Raw genomic sequence first — 22,173 nt, 5'->3', positions numbered from 1 at the left:
ATTGTGGTGTTTAACCTGGAGAAGGGAAAACTCTGCGGGGAACATGACAGTTGCATCTTATTGGGGTCAGTCCTGGACTAGTTGAAGCCAAGTGAAGCAGGGGTGTATTATTCCAGTTCCTACTCCTTTGTGCCCTTAACATTCAAACAACTAGGAGTTGGGGGCAGCTAGGTGGCGCAGTGGATAAAGCACTGGCCCTGGATTCAGGAGTACCTGAGTTCAAATCCAGCCTCAGACACTTTACACTTACTAGCTGTGTGACCCTGAGCAAGTCACTTAACCCCCATGGCCCTGCCAAAAAACAAAACAAAACAAACAACTAGGAGTCTAGCAGTTATTTGCTATGATATTTCCAAGAATGGCTGAGCTGAGGAGGCCTCTTCATAGTCTCCCTTTCAGTGACTTAATACTATCACTATACCCAATATGACTTACCAAGTGCCTAACATGTGAGCAGTCCCGGAAGCAAAAACATGCATGTTTGTATGTAAGTGAATGAATATTCATCAGCAGGTGTTCCTCTTTCTTTTGGGGGCGAGGTCAATGAGGGTTAAGTGACTTGCCCAGGGTCACACAGCTAGTAAGTGTCAAGTGTCTGAGGCTGGATTTGAACTCAGGTCCTCTTGAATCCAGAGCTGGTGTTTTATCCACTGCACTATCTAGCTGCCCCAGCAGGTGTTCTTTTTTTAAAATTTTATTATTATTTTTTTTGCAGGGCAATGGGGGTTAAGTGACTTGCCCAGGGTCACACAGCTAGTAAGTGTCAAGTGTCTGAGGCTGGATTTGAACTCAGGTACTCCTGACTCCAGGACTGGTGCTCTGTCCACTGTGCCACCTAGCTGCCCCTCCCAGCAGGTGTTCTTAACCATTTTTGTGTTATAGACCCCTTTGGCAAACTGAATGTAGCCTTTTCACTCCATTTGAGAATAATGTTTCTTCTTAAAAATTCATGATTGAAAGAAATGCTGAATTTTAGATAGAGGTTAGATATAGTTGTTTTTTTCATACAAATTCTTGAAAGCTATCTATAGTTCCCTTGGGAGGCCACGGACCCCATGTGGAGAACCCTCATGTTAGAAAAGTGTCCACTGAGCAAAAGTGACTTCTGATCAGGAATTCACCCTAATAGATAAATCTGTTTCTTTGGAATGTAGCATGGAGTGTATTCCTCCAAGAAGTATATACTTCCATCAGGTACATTTGGTTAACCTAAAATGTGATTGCCATTCAACAAATAAGTTATAATTAAATTAATCATCTTATCCTTCCATTTGTATCATCCATTTAGGACACATGAATTAGCAAGTACCTGGATTTGAGTGTGCTAGGTATGCCTCAATGACCGTGGAGTTAGCTTCCTTTCTAATGTGAGTATTTGTGATTTCTTTTTTTAAAAAGAAGCAAATGAAAAGAAATTAGCAATAAGGGAATGAAGGGGGAAAATGCAGTACAGAAAGGCCTTTACTTATTGCTTCTAGCTCACAGGTCCTGAGAATTGGTCAAGGGCACTAGCCAGAATGTGATCTAATTGCTCATGATAAATCACTTGTCAAACCATAAAAACAAGGCTAAAAGAGGGCAGCTAGGTGGCACAGTGGATAGAGCACTGGCCCTGGAGTCAGGAGTACCTGAGTTCAAATCCGGCCTCAGACACTTAACACTTACTAGCTGTGTGACCCTGGGCAAGTCATTTAACCCCAATTGCCTCACTAAAAAAAAAAAAAAATTAAAAACAAGGCTAAAAGTTATCCTAGAAAATGAAAATGAAACTACCTGCAGAGAAGATAACAAACATGTATTACATACTAGGCACTATGTTAAGCATTTACAAGTATGAACTAATTTGATTCTTACAACAACCATGGGAGGTTTGTGCTATTATTATGCCCATTTGACAGTGGAGGAAACTATCACACAGCTAGTAAGTGTCTGAGGCTGAATTTGAACTCATGTCTTCTTGACTCCAGGTCCATCACACTATCTACCATACCATCTAGCTGCCTCCTTCCAAGGATTATAGTATTTAGGGTTTAAAAAGAGAGGATTAAGAGATCATCTAGGGGCAGCTAGGTGGCGCAGTGGTTAAAGCACCGGCCCTGGATTCAGGAGGACCTGAGTTCAAATTCGGCCTCAGACACTTGACACTTACTAGCTGTGTGACCCCGGCCAAATCACTTAACCTTCATTGCCCTGCCAAAAGACAAAAAAAGAGAGCTCATCTCATCCAAACCCCTCATTTCCTCAAAAATGAGGAAACTGAGGTCCAGAGATGAGAATTAATTTACCCGAGGTCACACATGTAAGTAGCAGAAGGTCGCTCGGTCCTGTTTTTAATCTCTTTTCCAGGACCTAACTGTGATTGTGGCTGATCCAATGGGTTCTTGAAAATAGAGAATTTCTAGATATTGATTCCCAGCTTTATAAAATGGCTGTTTGCTGACATTTTAACAGTTTCTAGGTAGTCATATCACGCATCTGGCCTGACTAGAGTTCCACGTACAAACCTGGGAAATTTTTCCATTAGACACAGAGTTTCAAAAGGAAGTTTGAAAAAATAAAAGAGAAGGAAAGCAAGAAACATTAACTATTATGTAACAGGTCAAAGTCCCACAGTATTCCCATCCCCCCCCCCCCAGGACATTTTCCTAATGTAAACGACAATTCCTAGAAGAGGTATCTTTTCAGGCTCTGGTAATGTTTAACAGGTCAGAGGACCTGAGCTCCAATTCCGACACTGCTTTTTTTGCTTGTTTAGTTGTGTCTGACTCTTCATGACCCCATTTGGAGTTTTCTTGGCAAAGATACTGGGGTGGTTTGTCATTTCCTTCTCTAGCTCACTTTATAGATGAAGGAACTGAGACAAATAGAGTGAAGTGGCTTGCCCAGGCTCACATAGCTAGTAAGTGTCTGAGGCCAGATTTGAATTCAGGAAGATGAATCTTCCTGACTCCTGGTCTGGCACTCTGTCCACTGAGCCACCTACATGTCCTGACAGCTATTTACTGGTTGTGTAACCATGGGGAAGCCACTTGGGTTCTGGGGGGTCTCAATTCCCTCAGTTATAAAATAATCTCTAAGATCTTAAAGCATTATCTACACCAGATATTATGGATATTAGCTGAGACCCTGAGAATTCTCCCACCAGATCTGTCTTATCTGCCTTGCAATAGGCTCTCGTGCATCCAGCCTTCCTTTGTAGGCCTGTTCCTTCTGGCCTATTCAGACCTAAATGACTTCACATCTGGACCATTGCAGTAGCCTCCTAACTGTTCTTTCTGACTCCCATCTCGCCCTTCTTTAATCCATCTTCTACTCTGCTGCCAAAGTAATCTTCCTAATCCTAGGTTCTTACAATAGAAGGACCTTCCGAGCTCATCTACTCCAACCCCACCATTTTAAATATGAGAAACTGAAACCTAGACAAGTTAAGTTTCTTGCCAAGGTCACAACTTGTATCCTGTAACTTCAGTTTCATTCCTCTTTTCATTGTACAACTATATCCCTTAACATGTATCTGTTTTTATTTTTAATTTCACGTTTTATTCTGAATTTAAATATACCTGAGAGAGAGAGAGAGGGAGAGAGAGAGAGAGAGAGAGAGAGAGAGAGAGAGAGAGAGAGAGAGAATGAGAATGAGAATAGCAAAACAGAAAGAAGATTGGTTGTATATGAAGCCACAAGTCTACATTTCATACCACTTAATACATAAATTTTATTATGTCACTCCTGCCCCAAATACTTTAGAGGCTCTCAGATACCTACAGAATGAGACAGATACCCTTTACTCTGGTATTTAAGACATCCCATGGTCTACCTTTAACTTAATTCATCCATTATATATTCCAACAAAATGAGACATCTAGCCTTTTCCAGACCTCACTCTGCTCTCCCTTGCTGTAGGGAATTTGTTTATACCACTCCTTACTTTTAGAATAGACTCCCTCCACATTGCCACATGTTGAAATTCTTCCCAGCTTTCAATGCTCAGATCATCTGAAGTTTCTTTCATGAGACCTTGCCTGATCCCCCAAACTATAGGAGGTCCCTTTTATCTCCAATACTTCTTTCTTTTTGCCTTCTATGCATTTGGGGATGGGTTGGGGGTAGGGGTGGAATTCTAACATATAACTTATGACCCAGGATGCCCTGAGCTCTGTACTCACAAGGAACTGGTTCTATTGAAAAAGATAAGTATTTCTTTAGCTCGTGTCTTTCCTCCTAGAGATTATTCTGGAAAAACTCCAAATGTACTCATGTCTACTTTTTCAAAGATGTAGGGAACCCTAGCTATGTGTGCTCAAGCTAGTAAATGAATATCCAGTAATGTATATCATAGAGAAATAGTCTTTAGTTTATCTCACAGAAAATGCAGAAAGTGAAGATGTGCAAAGAACTTAGAAGCCCGCCAAGAGAAACAGAAAACTAAACCAAGGACTCACAGTAATTTCTAAAGTTTTTAAAAGAGAACTGAACTTGGGTGTTGCCATTCTAACAATACCCTAAAATTTCAGTGAAATTCTTTCTCATAGGACTCAAAGTAGTCCTCCCTGGTGTTATCACATAGCAGCATTGGATTTGCACTGTTAAAACAATTCATGGTGGGCGGCTAGGTGGCACAGTGGATAAAACACCAGCCCTGGATTTAGGAGTTCCTGAGTTCAAATCCGGCCTCAGACACTTGACATTTACTAGCTGTGTGACCCTGGGCAAGTCACTTAACCCCCATTGCCCCACAAAAACCCCCCCAAAAAACCAATTCATGGTAATGGGAGGGGGGGAGAGAGGTCAGGGAGAATAGGTCTCCCACCTAGGATATGGCTTTAGTCCCTCAGTGCTCCTCTGGATGAAGGGGATCACATGGGTGATCACTGATTTTTATCCAAGAAAACTACTACATGGAAACTTTCCTCTTTCTAGAAAATCACATTTCTTTTTTTCCCCATAATAAAAGTATTTTATTATTTTCCAGTTACATGTAAAGATAGTTTACAACATTTGTTTTCATAAGATTTTTAGTTCCAAATTTTTCTCCCTCCCTTCCTTCCCTCCCCCCTCCCCAGGACAGAAAGCAATCTGATATAGGGTATATATGTACATTCATACCAAACATATTTCTGCATTAGTCATGTAAAAGAAGAATCAGAACAAAAGGGAAAAACCTCAAAAAAAGAAAAAAAACCAAAAGTAGAAACAGTATGGTTCAATCTGCATTCAGAATCCAGTTTTTTGGGTTTTTAATTTTTTTGGTTTTTTTGTTTGTTTGTTTTGGATGTGGAGAACATTTTCCATCATGAGTTCTTTGGAATTGTCTTGGATCATTGCACTGCTAAGAAGAGATAAATCTATCACAGTTGATCATCACACAATGTTGCTGATACTGTGTACAATCTTCTGGTTCTGCTTACTTCACTCAGCATCAGTCCACTTAAATCTTTCCAGGTTTTTCTAAAATTTGCCTGCTCATCATTTCTTACAGCACAATAGTATTCCATTACATTCATTTACCACAGTTTGTTCAGCCATTCCCCAGCTGATGAGCATTCCCTCAATTTCCAATTATTTTCCACCACAAAGAGCTGCTATAAATATTTTTGTACGTGTGGGTCCTTTTCCCTTTTTTATGATCTCTTTGGAATATAGACCTAGTAGTGGTATTACTGGGTCAAAGGGTATGCACAGTCCCATAGCCCTTTGGGCATAATTCCAAATTGCTCTCCAGAATGGTTGGATCAGTTTGCAAAACCACCAACAATGAATTAGTGTTCCAAATTTTCCACAGCTTCTCCAATATTTATTATTTTCCTTTTTTGTCGTATAAGCCAATCTGATAGCTGTGAGGTGATATCTCAGAGTTGTTTTAATTTGCATTTCTCTCATCAATAGTGATTTAGAGCATTTTTTCACATGACAATAGATAGTTTTGATTTCTTCTTCTGAAAGCTGCCTGTTCATATCCTTTGACCAGAAAATCACATTTCTAAACTCTTGAACTTAAGCTTATTCTTCAGATGACACCCAGAACTAGTGCTACCTAAAAATCTCCCTTCTCTGATAGAAGGCAAGTCCTTGTCTTTCTATGGGTAAGCATAACAAACGTCACCTGAGTTTACAACCTTCCTAAAATCAAGTCAGATGCCCTTTCCCTTCATTGTCTTGAGATTAGTAAAGCAGACATGGTTCCCAAAACTGTAGGCATAAAGTCAGTTTACAGGACTGCTAAGTAGTGCAGTCGATAAGAGTGTAAGGCCTAGAGTCAGGAAGACCTGAGTTCAAATGTAGCTTCAGACACTTACTAGCTATATGACCCTGGGCAAGTTACTTAACCGTCTTTGCCTCAATTTCCTCATCTCAAAATGAGTTGGAGAAGGAAATGGAAAACCATTCCAGTATCTTTGCCCAAAAAAAAGCAACAACCCTAAATGTAGTCCATGAAGAGTCAGATACAACTGAACAACAAGAAGGTGGGTTTGGGCAACTTGACTTTTGATAACAACTGCCTCTATTATCCCCAGGGAGATGGATTAAAAACATATATGACCCAGGACCTACTTTCAGTTCTTATTCGGGCCCTTGAGGGAGGTCAGATTCTTGCTCTAGCTATACAGCTGGGATTACATAACTAAATAACAAAACATGTTTTCTTGTCTAGTTCCTTCATTCTGGTTACTGTTTAATTTCAGAAGAATTTTTTACTCTAACTTGTTCAGGATCCTTTGTTTATTAAGATCATTATCAGCATACAGTTTCCTTGGCCTATTAGACAGATAAATTTACTAGGTGAATAAATGACTCAAGATGAATTTTCTTTTTTTCCTGGAAAAAAAAATCTGTCATATATGTGCGCTAGTTTGATTTCCATATGAGCTGTGTCTGAATGTGTAGTACTCATACTTTCTCTAGTATAAAGTTGACAGCTTTTCATTCATGTTTCTGAAAGAAAGTATTTTGAAAAGATGCTTAAATTTGTCAGAGTTCTTGACTCACTTTTGGAGACAGTGGTAGCTCTTGCTTTTTTGTAGCATTAAAAAAAAAAAAAAACCTCCCCAGCATTTGCAATAGTTTTCAAGAATAGATTATGCATGGGCAGCTAGATAGTATGATGGATAAAGCACCAGCCCTGAATTCAGGAGGGCCTGAGTTCAGATATGACCTCAGACACTTGATATTTACTAGCTGTGTGACCCTGGGCAAGTCACTTAACCTTCATTGCCCTGAAGGAAAAAAAAAGAAAGAATAGATATTAATTTTTATCATGTACCAGTTACATTTTAATGTAAGTTCAATATCACTTTAGTTTGTCTATTATTGAATTAAATTCTCTTTCAGATATTTTAATGATGTCAGACTCAGGAATAATTTTTAATTCTAATAGTTTATTCTAATAACTGACCTTCATTTGTTCATTTGCTTAAGGCTACAAAGTTTCTCTAAATCAGGACTGGTTTGAAATATACAGAAGATAAGTCTTGAGTGAGCTTTCAAAATTCTGAGTTTCATAAGAAAATATTACAGTCTCTAAATGGAATAAAATTGTCAGACCAGAAGGTTTTTAAGACAAAAATAATAAATTTCCCATTATAAAAGTACAACAGAAAAATGCAATCAATACATCGTAGTAATAGAAATACAGTAAGTTCTCACTAATTCAGATCAAGTTTAGGGAAAGCTAGTCTGAATTTATAAAAAAAAAAAACACACCCAGAATTGTGGGATTTCATAAAGAAATGGTGTTTTATTACTTTTAATGGCATTTATGTACTTGGAATTCACTGGTAACAACTTGTTTATAATTTAGAACTCCATTGTTTGCTTTAATGCACAGGTAAAGCCAATTTAAATTAGCAGCATCTGTGTTCATATAATTAGCGTGAAAACACCTCTTTAAAATTTGTATGCCCGGTCAGTTTAAATTGTCTATGCTATTTTGTTTGATTTAAAGATTAGCAAAACTAACCTTTAAAAGGTGAATTTAATACTAATCAGGTTAAGTTACCGTCCCATCCAATCCAAACAACATTTTTTAAAAGGGCCCAAGATGTACAAAGAACTGCATTAGGGAATAGAAAGACAAAATCTGAATCACTGGGAGAAAATTAGTGAGTTTTGGTGTGCTAAAAACTTAGGCAAAATACTAGGAAGGGGGGGGGCGGCTAGGTGGCGCAGTGGATAAAGCACCAGCCCTGGATTCAGGAGTTCCTGAGTTCAAATCCGGCCTCAGACACTTGACACTTACTAGCTGTGTGACCTTGGACAAGTCACTTAACCCCCACTGCCCCGCAAAAAAAACAAAAAACAAAAAACAAAAACAAACCAAAAAAAATACTAGGAAGGTCACAGAATCATAGCTGAATGAAAATTTAGTTGCCTCTTAATTTTACAGATGAGGAAACTGAGTCTAGAAATGTTGCCCAAGGCCCCACAGATACTAAGTTGCAGAGTTGTGATACAAATAAATTCCCATTTAAAATAGTTAGCTGCATTGTATTTAATTAAAAATTAAAGGCAATTAATAGGTGTCTTATTTTTTTGCTTTTAATGTTTCAAGAAATTTTCTCTCCCATTAAGAGATTTTTTCAAAGCATGATGCAGGATCAAATGTAATGAAATTTTGCGTTTTTAACAAAGTAAACAAAAAAAAAGCATTGTAATAAATGGATGCTAAACACCAGCGATTTACTATTTCTCACCACGAGGGGGCGACAGCGATGCATGAGAAACATCTTTCTGTACTTTAAATTACATGAAATTTTTGATTATGTGAGAAATATATGGTGATTGAGGGTCTATCCATCTCAGGACTTCCCAACTCTCTCAAAGGTGTAACATTTATTATGTTTATGATTTTATTTCTATTCCAAACTCTCAGTCAAGGAAAGCTACTGCTAAAGTAAATATTCAAGTCATTGTAAATATTCAGATCTAAGTCCAATATTATCAAAGAAACATTAGTATTAAGAATGAGTTATTTTACCTGGTCACTTCTGCAATAATGATTTGAAAAGTTATTTTAATGTATCTCCATAAGATGATCTTTGGGGTGGGGGGGTAGGGGCAATGACTTGCCCAGGGTCACACAGCTAGTAAGTTTCAAGTGTCTGAAGCTGGATTTGAACCCAGGTTCTCCTGAATCCAGGGCCAGTGCTTTATCCACTGTGCCACCTAGCTGTCCCCCCATATGTCATTTTATTGTTACCTAGTTAATGACTCCAACTAACTTATTTTAGCTTAGTTAGCTCTCAGTATACTTGTCACATAGTAGGTGCTTAATAAGTGTTTAGGGCATCTAGGTGATTCAGTGGATAGAATGTCAGGACTGGAGTCAGGAAGAATTGAGTTCAAATCGGCCCCAGACACTTACTGTGTGACCCTGAATAAGTTACTTTCCCCTATTTGCCTCAGTTTCTTCATCTGTAAAATGATCTGGAGAAGGAAATGGCAAACCTTTCCAGTATCTTTGCCAAGAAACCCCCAAAAAAGGGATCACAAAAAGTCATACACAACTGAAAATGACTAAACAACAGTAATAAATGCTTGTTGACTTGATGGGACTTGACTTCTTTTTTAAGACAAAAACTATGAGGCTAATAATACATTCACATTAATTTTGAGACACAAAAAGATAAGGTAGGCTATTTAGCCTTAGGATAAAATGGTCATCCAAAGGAAGCTAGATAAGTGCTTATTGGGACAGCTATAAGAATATATTCAAGCATCAGGTAGAAATTATACTAGAAGACCAATAGACCATAAGTCCCTTCTGATTCTAATATACTACCATCATCTAAATCTATGATTATATGGTTGGGTAGTACAGATAGTTCAAGAAGCTAAAATTCAGCAACATTTTTTCTTGAATAATAAACACACATCACTTGTTTCTAGAATATCTGTCTAGAATATCATGATCAGCATAAAGAAGAATTATAATAAGAATTTCTGGTAAGGATAATGAGATCCGCACTAATTGACTGGTCAGAGAATGTCTGTCACATAAGACTGAAAAGAAGAGATTCTAAGGAAGGCTTACATTTAGAGGTATTTTTTTGGGGGGGAGGCAATTGGGGTTAAGTAACTTGCCCTGGTCACACAGCTAGTAAGTGTCAAGTGTCTGAGGTCGGATTTGAACTCAGGTCCTCCTGAATCAAGGGCTGGTGCTTTATCCACTGTGCCACCTAGCTGCCCCTCCCAAATGCTTTTAAATTAAAATTTTGTTCCAATTAACAAAAAAATTTGTTCCAATTAACAAAAATATATTTTCTCCCAAGACTTAAAATAACTAGCAGCTGGGAGAATCAGGAAAGGTTTTGTGTAAGAGGTGGTGCTTTAATAGAACTTTGAAGATAACTATGGATCCTAAGAGACAAAGGTGATGAGGGAGATGGCATATTACAGGCATGAGGGATAGTCAGAAAGAGAATATGAATACCATGTGTGACAAACAGCAAGAAGGTGAGTTTGGCTGGATCAAAGAGTTCATAAGATGGAATAATGTGTGATAATGCTGGAATAAATCAGAACCAGGTTGTGAATGGGTTGTATAAATGGGAATTTCCTGAATGTATACCTTGAACAAGGTGAACGAACACTCTAGGCTTCCCCTGGTACAAATGAAATTGTGGTTTTCATATTGGGTTGAAATAAATTTAATACTTGAAAAAGGGCTTGTCTTACTGACATAGCTAACTAAATCTATCCACATAACTTCTGAATATTTGAATGAATTTCTATCAATTTCAGCAGGTTTCTTTCCTCACCATACAACTTTAGCTTTGGAAGGTTTACTGTAAACCTGACTATTGAAATACACTCTCTGACCTGAAATCTAGGTATAGTATACAGGTCATGGAAAGAAAAGATTAAAAGAAAGGAGAGCAAAGCAGGGGAGGAAAGTGATGGTAATCAAGCAAAACAAAGAGATGAAGCAGATAGTTTACTATCCCTTGAAACAATTGTATTCCTACCTGATCAAATGTTCTGCTGCTACTCCCCCTCACCCCCTCTCCCTACCACCACCACCACCACTACTGCTGCTACTACTACTACTAATAATAATAATGATAATGATAATAATAGTGGAATGGTATAATGGACAGAGAGCTAGTATTGAAAACAGGAAGATCTATGTTCAAGTCCTGCTTGGAATATACACAGGCTCTGTGACTCTGGGCAAGTCATTTGCAAAGCACTTTATATACATCATCTCATTGGATCCTCACAACAACCTTTACAGACGTGGGAAATGAGGCTGTGAGAGGTTGTGACTTGCCCATGGTCACACAGCCAGTAGGAGTAAGATGGACTTCTCCTTGACTCTGTGTCTGGCACTCTATCTTCAGGGCCATGTTACAAATACCCATGAATCAGAAGGTTAAGCAGTTTGGGTATCTACTTACTCCTTCTGTATTCATTATAACAGAGCAGTGATTCAACCATTAAGTAAAAGTCAGAATAAAATATGGTGGCCAAGTCCTCACAAGGGTGTTTGTAACTAGTCCCAGGAATGAAAAAGTCATATCAAGTGAGTAAAACTTGGATTTTCTGAAAAGTCTATTAAAGGCTTCAGAAGTCTTACCTATTTCAATATGGATGGTGAGATAATTAAATTACTGGGGAATCTACTACATTGTCCAAAGTAACCGTATCCTTTAATCTGAGAAAATGATTATGTATATCCTTTCTCACATTTGGCCACAGCGAATATTTGTGCATTGCATATTATAATTCTCCAGGGACCAACTATTATCCTTTCCTGACAGGATTCCAGTTTCTGAGATTTCTGGAAGGCTGTGTTTGGCATTTGGTACTCTTAATGGAGTTTTTGGCCACTGCTGTGGGCCTGCTTGGAACCAGGTTTTTCCCATAATATCCTACTTTGTGTTACAAGTCTGTCCACTGCTGATCACTGATGGATATTAGCCCGAAGATGAATGAAGAGAGAAAAATTTTTCCACTCCTTCTGGTGTGCAAGTCATCATTAGGAATATACTGAAACCCGCTTATCCTCAGCTACCCTGGAACTTATCAAATTCTGATTCACTGTGATTTATAACCAAACAAATTGACCAGGAGAATCTTGTATTAAAAGAAGTTGCTTTTGAGGGCAGCTAAGTGGCGCAGTGGATAGAACACCAGCCCTGGATTCAGGAGTACCTGAGTTCAAATCCAGCTTCAGACACTTAACACTTACTAGCTGTGTTACCCTGGGCAAGTCACTTAACCCCAACTGCCTCACTTAAAAAAAAAAAAAGAGGTTGCTTTTGCAGCAATGACCAGTTTAGGACACACATCTGACAATGTAAGTACCTACACAAGGCTTCTCATGATGCACAAATTATAAATTTGGAATATGAGAGTGTTAAGGAAGTAGCAACTCACTGTAATCATTTCTAGGAGGTAACTAAAAATTAGAAATTAGAACCTGGTTTGGTGTTACAAGCCTGTTAATCCTTGGCACTGGGGAAGCTGAGGCTGGTGGCTGAGTTCAGGAATTCTGAGCTTTGGTGGGGCCAAAGATGATGAGGTGTCTACACTGTCAGGCATGAAGATGGTGAGCCCCTGGGAGTAGAGGACTACCAGTCTTCCTCAGGAGGGGTGAACACTCAGGGGCTGGAAAAAACAAAGGTTAAAGCTCTTGTTCTGATTAATATTGGCATGGCCTTGGCTGGATAGGGAGCCTAGGCAAGATTTGTCTTTGAAGACAAATGTGTTGGTTTTGTTGTATTTTAATACCCCCCACTTAACAAATTTACTTAGAATTCTACATTTAAGGATTTTTTGCAGAACCTGTAATTTCATCAGGGTAGGAAGCATTGAGAGAGGGATTCCCTTAACCAATGCAGATACTGCTCTGAAATCTTTATAGTCTTAGAACCTCACAGTACTAAGAGCTTAGTGAATGCTTGTCAAGCGAAAACCTCTCAATGGACCAGGCCACTTTCTATTCTAGGCAAGAGGTAGATGTGATAGGCAGAGCATTCCAGGCAAGGGGGATAGCCTGTGTAAAGGCACAGAGAGGGAGAGGAAGCCCTCTGTTTATGGAAATGAAAAGAAGTAAGAGTGGCTGGATCATATAGGGCGAGGAGGAATGGAGGGGAGTTAAATAGAAGAAGACTGAAAAATGAGGACGGTTACAAAGAGCCGTCAATGCCAAACAGAAGAGTTTATCCTGGAGATAATAGAGAGCCAACTGAAACTCACTGAGCCAAGGATTGATGTGGTCAGGGGTTTGTCTACTCCCCAAAACAGTATGTGAAAGAGGCAGGACTTCAAACCTGTCTCTGTCTCTGTCTCTGTCTCTGTCTCTGTCTCTGTCTCTGTCTCTTTCCTTTCTTCTTTCTTTATTCTCTCTTGGTCTTGCTCTCTCTTTCCTTCCTCTTTCACTTTCTTCTCTCCCTTTCTTTCCTTCTTTCTTTCTCATTCCTTCCTTTCTTCTTTCTTTCTCTCTCTCCTTCCTTCTTTCTCTCTTTCCTTCCTATCTTCTTTCTTTCTTCTCTATCACTCTCTTTCCCTCCTTTCTTCTTTCTCTTTCCATCTATCCTTTTTACTCTCTCTCTCTCTTTCCTTCCTTTCTTCTTTCTCTTTCTTCTCTCTCTCCTTCTTTTCTTCTTTTTTTCCTCTTTCTTCTCTCTCTCTCTCCTGTGCTACACTTCCTCATGGATATTTAAGAAATAATAGAATTATGGGGGCTGCTAGGTGGCGTAGTGGATAAAGCACTGGCCCTAGATTCAGGAGTACCTGAGTTCAAATCCAGCCTCAGACACTTGACACTTACTAGCTGTGTGACCCTGGGCAAGTCACTTAACTCCCACTGCCTGGCAAAAAAAAAAAAAAAAGAAATAATAGAATTACTTGCAAATTCATCCTAGAAACACTGCTGTTCAAGTTTAGAGAATGAGATTGTCCACATGCCACTATCTTGCCCCTGTTGCCATCAAGGGCAATGTCCAGGAACCTAATCGCTGGTATAAGGAAGTGATGGTAAATAGGAAAATCATACAATGAATCAATCAGAGCCCATTAAATGGATCATGCTTAGAGCAGGAGATAAGATAGGAGACAGAGACAGGCGGACTGACTTTAGGCTACGACAGAAGCAGGGGACCAAACAGGATGACAATGAAGGATCAGTCCTTGGAGGTGGAAAGCAAGGACTCAGTTTATTTAATCAATAGAGCAAAGCTTAGAGTTTAGATAGCTGGGCTCGGGCCAGAACCAGGGTAGCTCTTAATCACCATCTAGAATCTGAAAATGCAAAGACAGTAGAGATGAAAAGTCAGGGAGAGTGAGGTGTAAACATAAGAAGATGAAGATAAAACAGGTACCTTGTTGAACTCATAAAGGCACATGTCTCTCTCCCATCTTATTTAGGCCTTAAGCAGAAGCCCAGTTGCCAGTACTTTGGCTCTGGGGCAGCATTCTAGGAAGCAGATAAATCACCCTCCATCCAGTGTCTAGCTCAGAGGAAATGGAACTGGCTTCAGACACAGGCACTTAGAGGAACCAGATTGACAGGCTGGAGCAGGTCCTTTAAAAGGCCAATGGGCTGCTCTGGGGTGAGAGTGCTTCCAACTAAAAGGCCACACTGGACAGCAAGCTTGCCAAAATGCTACAAGACCTTCTGGGAGTGATCCCAGGTGCTTTTTTAGACCCTGACCTTGACATCTGCCTTTTTTATCTGGTCAGCCTTAACCTTAGTATTTTCACTATTGAAGCAGACTAGAGATTGGGACAAAAGGAGACCCTTGGGGAATATTTAGCAGCTAATAAAAAATATTTACTTAGCTATAGCAGGAAAAGGATAGGACAAGGAAATGATATTTAGCAAGGATCCAACATTGATTCAGTTGATCACAGCTTTCTTGCCTCTATGTTGTCCCATGGTCTCCTGGTCAGAGCCTGAAGGAGCAGCCAGAGATCATTGTTCCAACATTCTTTTGTACTCAGGTAACCAGGAAGCCTTGTCAATGCCCTTAGGTCAATCAAGTCTACAAGACAGTTTACATTTTAAGGAAACAATGAGGCTAAACTGTATTACAAAGGACCAGGAGTATACTGGAGCCAGCTTGAACTGGAGCCAATTGTTAAATTTTCAGTGTGAGCATTTACATCTCAGAAATCAGCAAACATTACAAAAAAGCTAGTGTTTATTCTTTGTCATTTGTCTAAACTCAAGAAAACGATGGAGAAAATGTTAATAATGCAGGTTAAACTGAAAAGTTCTATGCCTACATTTTTTTAGAGAGCCGGTTGTAAAACATTTACCAACACCCTGCTGCAAAGGCTCTTGGCAAATTTTCTTCTTGCCACAACAATGATCTAGTTTTCGCCTAACTAGTGATGACTTAGCTCTGATTCCTAGAGTTCAGCCAAGCCTTCCATCCAACCTCACTTTTGAGCTCCTGGCCCCCGCTCTGGTTTGAATCTCACAGCCATCAAAACTAAATAAAGCAAATTGCCCTGGCCAGAGACAGTGGGAATGAAAACCCCAATGGAGGCACTTTAAGAGGTGAACATAGTTTTACAAATTCGTTCTTCCAGCTAATACAACTATGAGTACGACTCCAGCCTGTCCACTTGGACACCTACTTCCTTTGCTTTATGGCAAATTAAAGCCCCTGGTGTAATTGAGATTCCTTCAACATTATCAATGTAGTGGAAAGAGCTCAGGATTTTTTAGGAACCACCACTTTCAATGAGTCTGCTCTCCTTTAGGTTGTCCTTCTTGCCCCCACTTAATATAATAACTCCTTTCTTTATGGAGACTAAAGGGAGCTTGGGAACTGGGCATTCTGTTAGAGTGTGCATTATAAAATCTGATATGACTGGGTTCTTCATCACAAGATCCCAGTACTGATGTTGCTGGGGAAGGAGGAGAAGGGAAGGCACTACTTCCTAGAACACAAAACTTCTTGCTCGATGTTATGTTATCCATTCTGACCGATGTTATCCGTTCTGACTTCCCCAAATATTTCCAGCTCTGCCCCATGAAGGGAAATTAGTCCAGCCATATTCTGGAAGCAGCTAAACTTCCATGGTGTAAACTTCCATGGACTCCACAAGGCAAATGCTGGCTTCTACTAGGCCTGTGATCACAACACTAGAGAGGTACCAGGGGGCCTATTGGAGCCAGCCATGGAAGTCCTCTGGGGCATCTGAGTTACCAGCTTGAAAAGACTTAGAAAGAGAGTGGAGGATAGAAGGGCCAGAGTCAGACATGATTGAACAACAAGCACCACCACCACAGCAACAACTCTGTAGTATTTTCTTTCCTTCAGTTCAACAAACAAATATTTAAGCTGCGACTGTGTATGTGCCAGGCACCATACTAAGCTGAGATAGTACAAAGATAAAAACAAAACAGTCCCTGCCCTCAAGGAACTTAGAATATGTGTGTGGTGGTAATATGTAATAAGCTTGGAAAGATCTCTTTGAGCCAAATTATGAGTAACTTTTTTTTTTCAGGGCAGTGAGGGTTAAGTGACTTGCGCAGGGTCACACAGCTAGTGTCAAGTGTCTGAGGCTGGATTTGAACTCAGGTCCTCCTGAATCTAAGGGCAGTGCTTTATCCACTGCGCCACCTAGCTAACCCCAATGAGTAACTTTTAATGCTAAAGAAAAGTGTTTATGTTTTATCCTAGCTACTGGGTACAGAAGACAGAGTGCTGGGTCTGGAGTTAAGAGGACCTGAGTTCAAATGTGACTCAGACATTTACTAGTTGTATGACCCTGGGCAAGTCACTTAACCTCTGCCTCAGTTTCTTCAACTGTAAAATGAAGGTAATAATAGTACCTACCACCCAGGGTTGTATGAAATAATATTTGTAAAGTACTTAGCATGATGTCTGGCAGAAGGTAGGTATTTAATAAATGCTAGGGCAGCTAGGAGGCACAGTGAATAGAGCACCAGCCCTGGATTCAGGAGGACCTGAGTTCAAATCCAGCCTCAGACACTTGACACTTACTAGCTGTGTGACCCTGGGTAAGTCACTTAACCCTCATTGTCCCACAAAAAAAGAATAAAAATAATTAATAAATGCTAGGTCCCTCTTCCCCTTAGCAAAATAGGAAGCCACTGAAGCTTCTTGAGTAAAGAGCCCCAGTGTTAGTAAAGGGGACGGAGGTGAGAGATGTTATAAAAGTAGATTGATCAAAACTTAGCAACTGATGGGATATGGAGGATGAGCATCGTTAATGCTCCTTAATATTAATGCCTTCCCTCCATGAGTAGCTCATTTTTCCTCTACAACCTTGTTTCTACATGGCTGCTTGCATGCTCTCCCCCACTAGATTGCAACCTTGGAAGACACTTATGTGCCAGGCACTAAGTATACAAAAATTGAAGGGAAATGTTTCCTGCTCTCAAGAGGCTTGCACTTTCTTTTCTTTTTATTCGTTTTAATTTTATTACTTTTTCAATTAATAAAAAATCTATTTTTTTCTCACGTCCCTCCCTCATTAAGAAAGAAACAATGAAAGAGAAAGGAGGGAGAGAGGGCGAGGTGGAAGAAGAAAGAAAAGACAAGGAAAATAAAGTTCCATATTGGTCATGTCCAAAAATATGTGTCTCATCCTGGAGTCTATTACTCCTCTGTCAAGAAGTGGATGGCATGCTCGCTCGCTCTATCTATCTATCTATCTATCTATCTATCTATCTATCTATCTAATCTAATCTATCTAATCTATCCATCCATCCATCCATCCATCCATCCATCTATCTATCTATCTATCTATCTATCTACACATATGGGGCAGTTGGGTGGCATAGTAGATAGAGTACTGGAACTCAAGTTGGGAGGACCTGAGTTCAAATCTGACCTCAGATACTAGCTGTGTGACCCTAGGCAAGTCACTTAACCCCAATTGCCTTAGAACATCTGGGGTCATCTCTACTTGTCCTGATGTATATTTTGCCACTGGACTCAGACATCTCTAGAAGAGAGAGTGAGGTTGATGACTTTGCCCAGCCCTCCATCACTTAAATCTAATTCAGAACAAGTCATAACATCACCTCCCTATGTCATGGTCCTCTTTGAGAACTACAGACCAACAACAACAGCACATGTATACACACATATTTTATATATATATATATATATATATATATATATATATATATATATATACATACACACACACATACATATATAATGTGTGTATACATGTGCTGTATATAGACATACATATATGTGTATTATTTATACACATATATGTATATGTGTGTTATATAAAATATACACATTTACTTCCTTCTATAATGAGTTCACACTAAACTTCTGGCAGACTTCTGCAATGATTTTTAACACAAATTGATTTCATTTGCATCAAATATACATTCCACGATATTTTGCTTCCCATGATATTCACAATCTGTTAGCCAGGTCTCCTACATCTTTGACACCCCATACCTTTATAATGGTTTAGAAAATACCTTCTTGAATGAGTATTCTTATTTAAGGCCATCTGTACTGGACAGATTTTTCTCTTCAGTGAGTATGTGAGTGAGTGTTTCTTTTTTTAGTTAAATTTTGATCCCAACATGTTCTTTTCATCAAATATAGCTTCAAATATAGCTTCTTAGAAACAGAAATAAATGTTTTCCCTCCTAACAGGAAAGCCAATTCCTCTATATCCCATGGCACTAAGACTGTATTTCTCTTATACCCATTCCATGTTCTGTTCTGTTTTGTTTTTTTTAATGAGGCAGCATAGTAAGGGCAAAGAGCACCGATTCTAGATTCAGAGCACTTGGGCTCAAATTTTGCTTCTGATGCTAGACCCAAGCTTCCTTTTCTGTAACGTGGGGCAATTGGAGGAGGTGACCTCCAAGGTCCCTTCCAGCTCTAGGTCTGTGGTCCCCTCTCCACACCACTAGATTCTAAGTTCCATGAACATGGGAACCATATCATGTTATCTTTGTATCTCCTCCATCCCATAGGGTGGGTGCTCAAATGTTTATTGAGCTGAATTGATTTAGTTTATAAGTATACTGGTGATCATTCTCAAGAAGAGTCTATTTTCACTCTTTTCTTTAGTAGAACCCTGTCAGTTTGATCCTATATGTGGATTCTATAAGAAAAATTTCTAAAAAGGCATGGATAAATTCCAGAAGAAGAAAAAACATGGAGGGGTTGCAATCTACATTGATGAAGAGTGTACCCACACCAATATAATCACACGTCTATCAAGGGAACACTCACTGATGATATGAGTTAATGGAGAGCAAGTTTTATAGGAAAGTATGGGAAAAGCCATATAGAAGAGAGGCCACCCAGCTGGTTTTTAAAACACTAGTTGATCAATAAACATTTATTAAGTGCCATTTACTTTGTGTCAGCCACTGTGCAAAGAACTAGAAAAAGAAATCCAGAATGGCTAGGAACAATATCCCAAAGAGAGGTAGAGAAGACCTTCACTCAGCTCCTTTCTGTATGTATGTATATATGTGTGTGTGTGTGTGTGTGTGTGTGTGTGTGTGTGTGTATTGGGCAGGGCAATGAGGGTTAAGTGACTTGCCCAGGGTCACACAGCTAGTAAGTGTCAAGTGTCTGAGGCTGGATTTGAACTCAGGTCTTCCTGACTCCAGGGCCGGTGCTCTATCCACTGCACCACCGAGCTGCTCCTATGTATATTTTACTGTGAAAATGACAGCAGGGTTATTTATGTGGGGAAAATTCAGCGAGACACATATGATTTCATATTTGTCCAGTGGCCACACAATATTTGCTCAGGTGCCCCATGTCTATGAAACCATATTATACAAACTAAGCACCTAAGCTTGCCTTTCTTCACTCTTCAAAGTTCTTAAACTTTGTATGTACTTAATAAGCAACATGCAGGTGAAATTTTAACTGAAGGAAATAAATACAATCTCGCTGAAGTTTTTAGTGAACCAAGAAGTATAAGGAAAATGGTTTTCCTCTTTTCATCTCCCCTGAAATTTTCTCTGCCGCCACCACCTGGTGATAGGTGTTTCCAATCAGGTTTACGTAGCCTAGATCAGATTGAGAACAAAAAGTTTTGTTTTTAAAATATCCCAGAAAACTTAATGAAATGAAATGTGTATTTTAAGTCAGTCCATCATGTTGATATAGGAGGAAGAAAGCAAGGGGAAGTCTTAGTACTTTTCTACTTCTCCAGGCTTCTTACACCTGACTCCCTTATCCCCCATCTCCACCCCATGCACTCTAGAACCCAGTGATCCTGACAACCTCACTCTTCTTTGCACTTAACAAGCTATCTTCCAACTCCAGGCATTTTCATTGGCTGTCTGCCACTTTTGGACCCATCTCCCTCTTCATCCCTGTCTCCTAGGTAGCCTGGCTTCCTTCAAGCCTCACATAAGACCCACCTCTGCAAGAAGCCTTTCCTTGTCTTCCTTAATCTTAGAGCCAATTTACAAGCATATAGTCTGTACATAGTCATTTGCAAGTTGACTACCCCATCAGACCGTGAACTCCTCAAGAATAGGGACTGTGTTTGGCATTTCTTTGTATCCTCAGCACTTAGCACAGTTCCTGGCACATAGTAGACATGTCATAAATTCTTGTTGACTTCACTTGAACTGGTAAAGAAAAATTTATGAAAATATTTTGAACCATGTTGTTCCTTAAACCACACCTGCCATAAATATGATCCTATTTGGAAACATTGGTCTCTCGCTGCTAGTCTTTATAAACAGGATCAGGGAAGGAGAAAAGTACCGAATTTGCACAGCAGTGGGAAGCAACTCCTCACAGAATCTCAGAGTAGGAAGACACTTTAGCATTCACTGGGTATAACCCATATGTGAACAGAAATCCCTTTTGCAAGATGACTGAGAAATGGTCACTGACCTTCCATTTAAAGGCTTCTTATGAGGGGAATCCATTGTCTCATGAAGCAGCTCATTCTCCTTGGATGGCTCCAATTGTTATGACATTTGCCTTTGTAGCCAGCATAAATCTCTGCAGTTCTTCTTGTTTGCTCTTTATTCTACTCTCTGGGCCCCAAAACAAGTTGCATCCCTCTTGCACATAACAGCTTTTGAAATACTTGATAAGAGCTCTCATTTACTCCCCCTAAGTCTTGTCAGATCCTTCAAAGACACATTCTTTAGTCCCCTCACCATCGCGGTCTCTATCTTCTTCACTTGCTCTGGTTTATCAATGTCCCTCCTAAGATGTGGCACCCAGAACCGAGCACAGTATTACACATGTAGGCTAATCAGTACAGAATACAAGCTTGTATGGTATACCTCTGTACTATGCAAAGCGCTGCAGTAGAGTGAAAAAAAGGATGGCTTTGGAGTTCAATTGCTCTGATTTTTCTCTTATAACATGACTAATGCAGAAATAGGATTAATGTTATTATGTGTGTGTGTGTGTATATATATATATATATATATATATATATATATAACCTATATCAGATTACCTGCTGTCTAGGGGAGGGGGGAGGGAGAGGAGGGAGGGGAGGGAGGGAGAAAAATCTGAAATTGGAAAGCTTGTATAAACAAAAGTTGAGAACTATCTTTACATGTAACGGAAAAATTAATTAATTAATTTTTTAAAAAATCTGTGTCTCAAGCTTAGTATCTAGGTGATCTTGGGTAAGTAGCTTAAGCTCTATGGACTTCAGTTTTCTTTTCTATAATATGAAGATACTGGAGAAGATGGCTTCAAAGGCTTCCAACTCTGTATCTATGACGCTATGCTCTTCTTACCAATAGCAAGCATTATCATGTTGAAGTCCCTCTAAAAAGGGGTACTAGACTAGCCCTGTATGACACCTTACATGGGAGCTCATGATAGGAAGCATAGTGGAGAGCATTTGTGCGAAAACAAAAGAAAAAGGAAAGAAACCAAAGAAATGGCATTATGGGGATATACTAGGGATTCCAGATGGAAGACATGGATGATACTTTCCTGAAACAGAGCAAAAAAAAAAAATGGCACCTGGGAAAATATAGTACTGATGGAGGTCTCCAAATCAACAGACACTTAATATTCATTTCATTGCACCAAATACATATGTTAAGTTCCTACCTGTCTTTGCTAACCGTTTAATTTCTCGGAAAATAAAGGAAGCCATCAAGAGGAATTACACCTCTGTACTCAATTCTAACTAAAAAGGAGGAACTGGCTGGTAAAGAAGGAAGCGATGCATTGGGTCAAAGTGATCTCATCATCTTACAGT

At 39.4% G+C, this 22,173-nt stretch overlaps 1 protein-coding gene across 1 annotated transcript in view; it reads left to right on the top strand.

Annotated features, from left to right (window-relative positions):
* Positions 1 to 22,173, top strand: part of ALPK1 (alpha kinase 1) — a 159,042-nt gene that overhangs the window by 25,050 nt on the left and 111,819 nt on the right. Inside the window, exon 2 of the mRNA XM_043971670.1 lies at positions 1,289 to 1,367. The gene's annotated coding sequence lies outside the window, so the exon portion shown is untranslated. The remainder of the gene's footprint in view (positions 1 to 1,288; positions 1,368 to 22,173) is intronic.

Source organism: Dromiciops gliroides, chromosome 6, assembly GCF_019393635.1.
Source record: "Dromiciops gliroides isolate mDroGli1 chromosome 6, mDroGli1.pri, whole genome shotgun sequence".
Classification (NCBI taxonomy): domain Eukaryota; kingdom Metazoa; phylum Chordata; class Mammalia; order Microbiotheria; family Microbiotheriidae; genus Dromiciops; species Dromiciops gliroides.
Note: the sequence above shows the minus strand (reverse complement) of the source record. Positions and strands in the feature narration are given on the sequence as shown.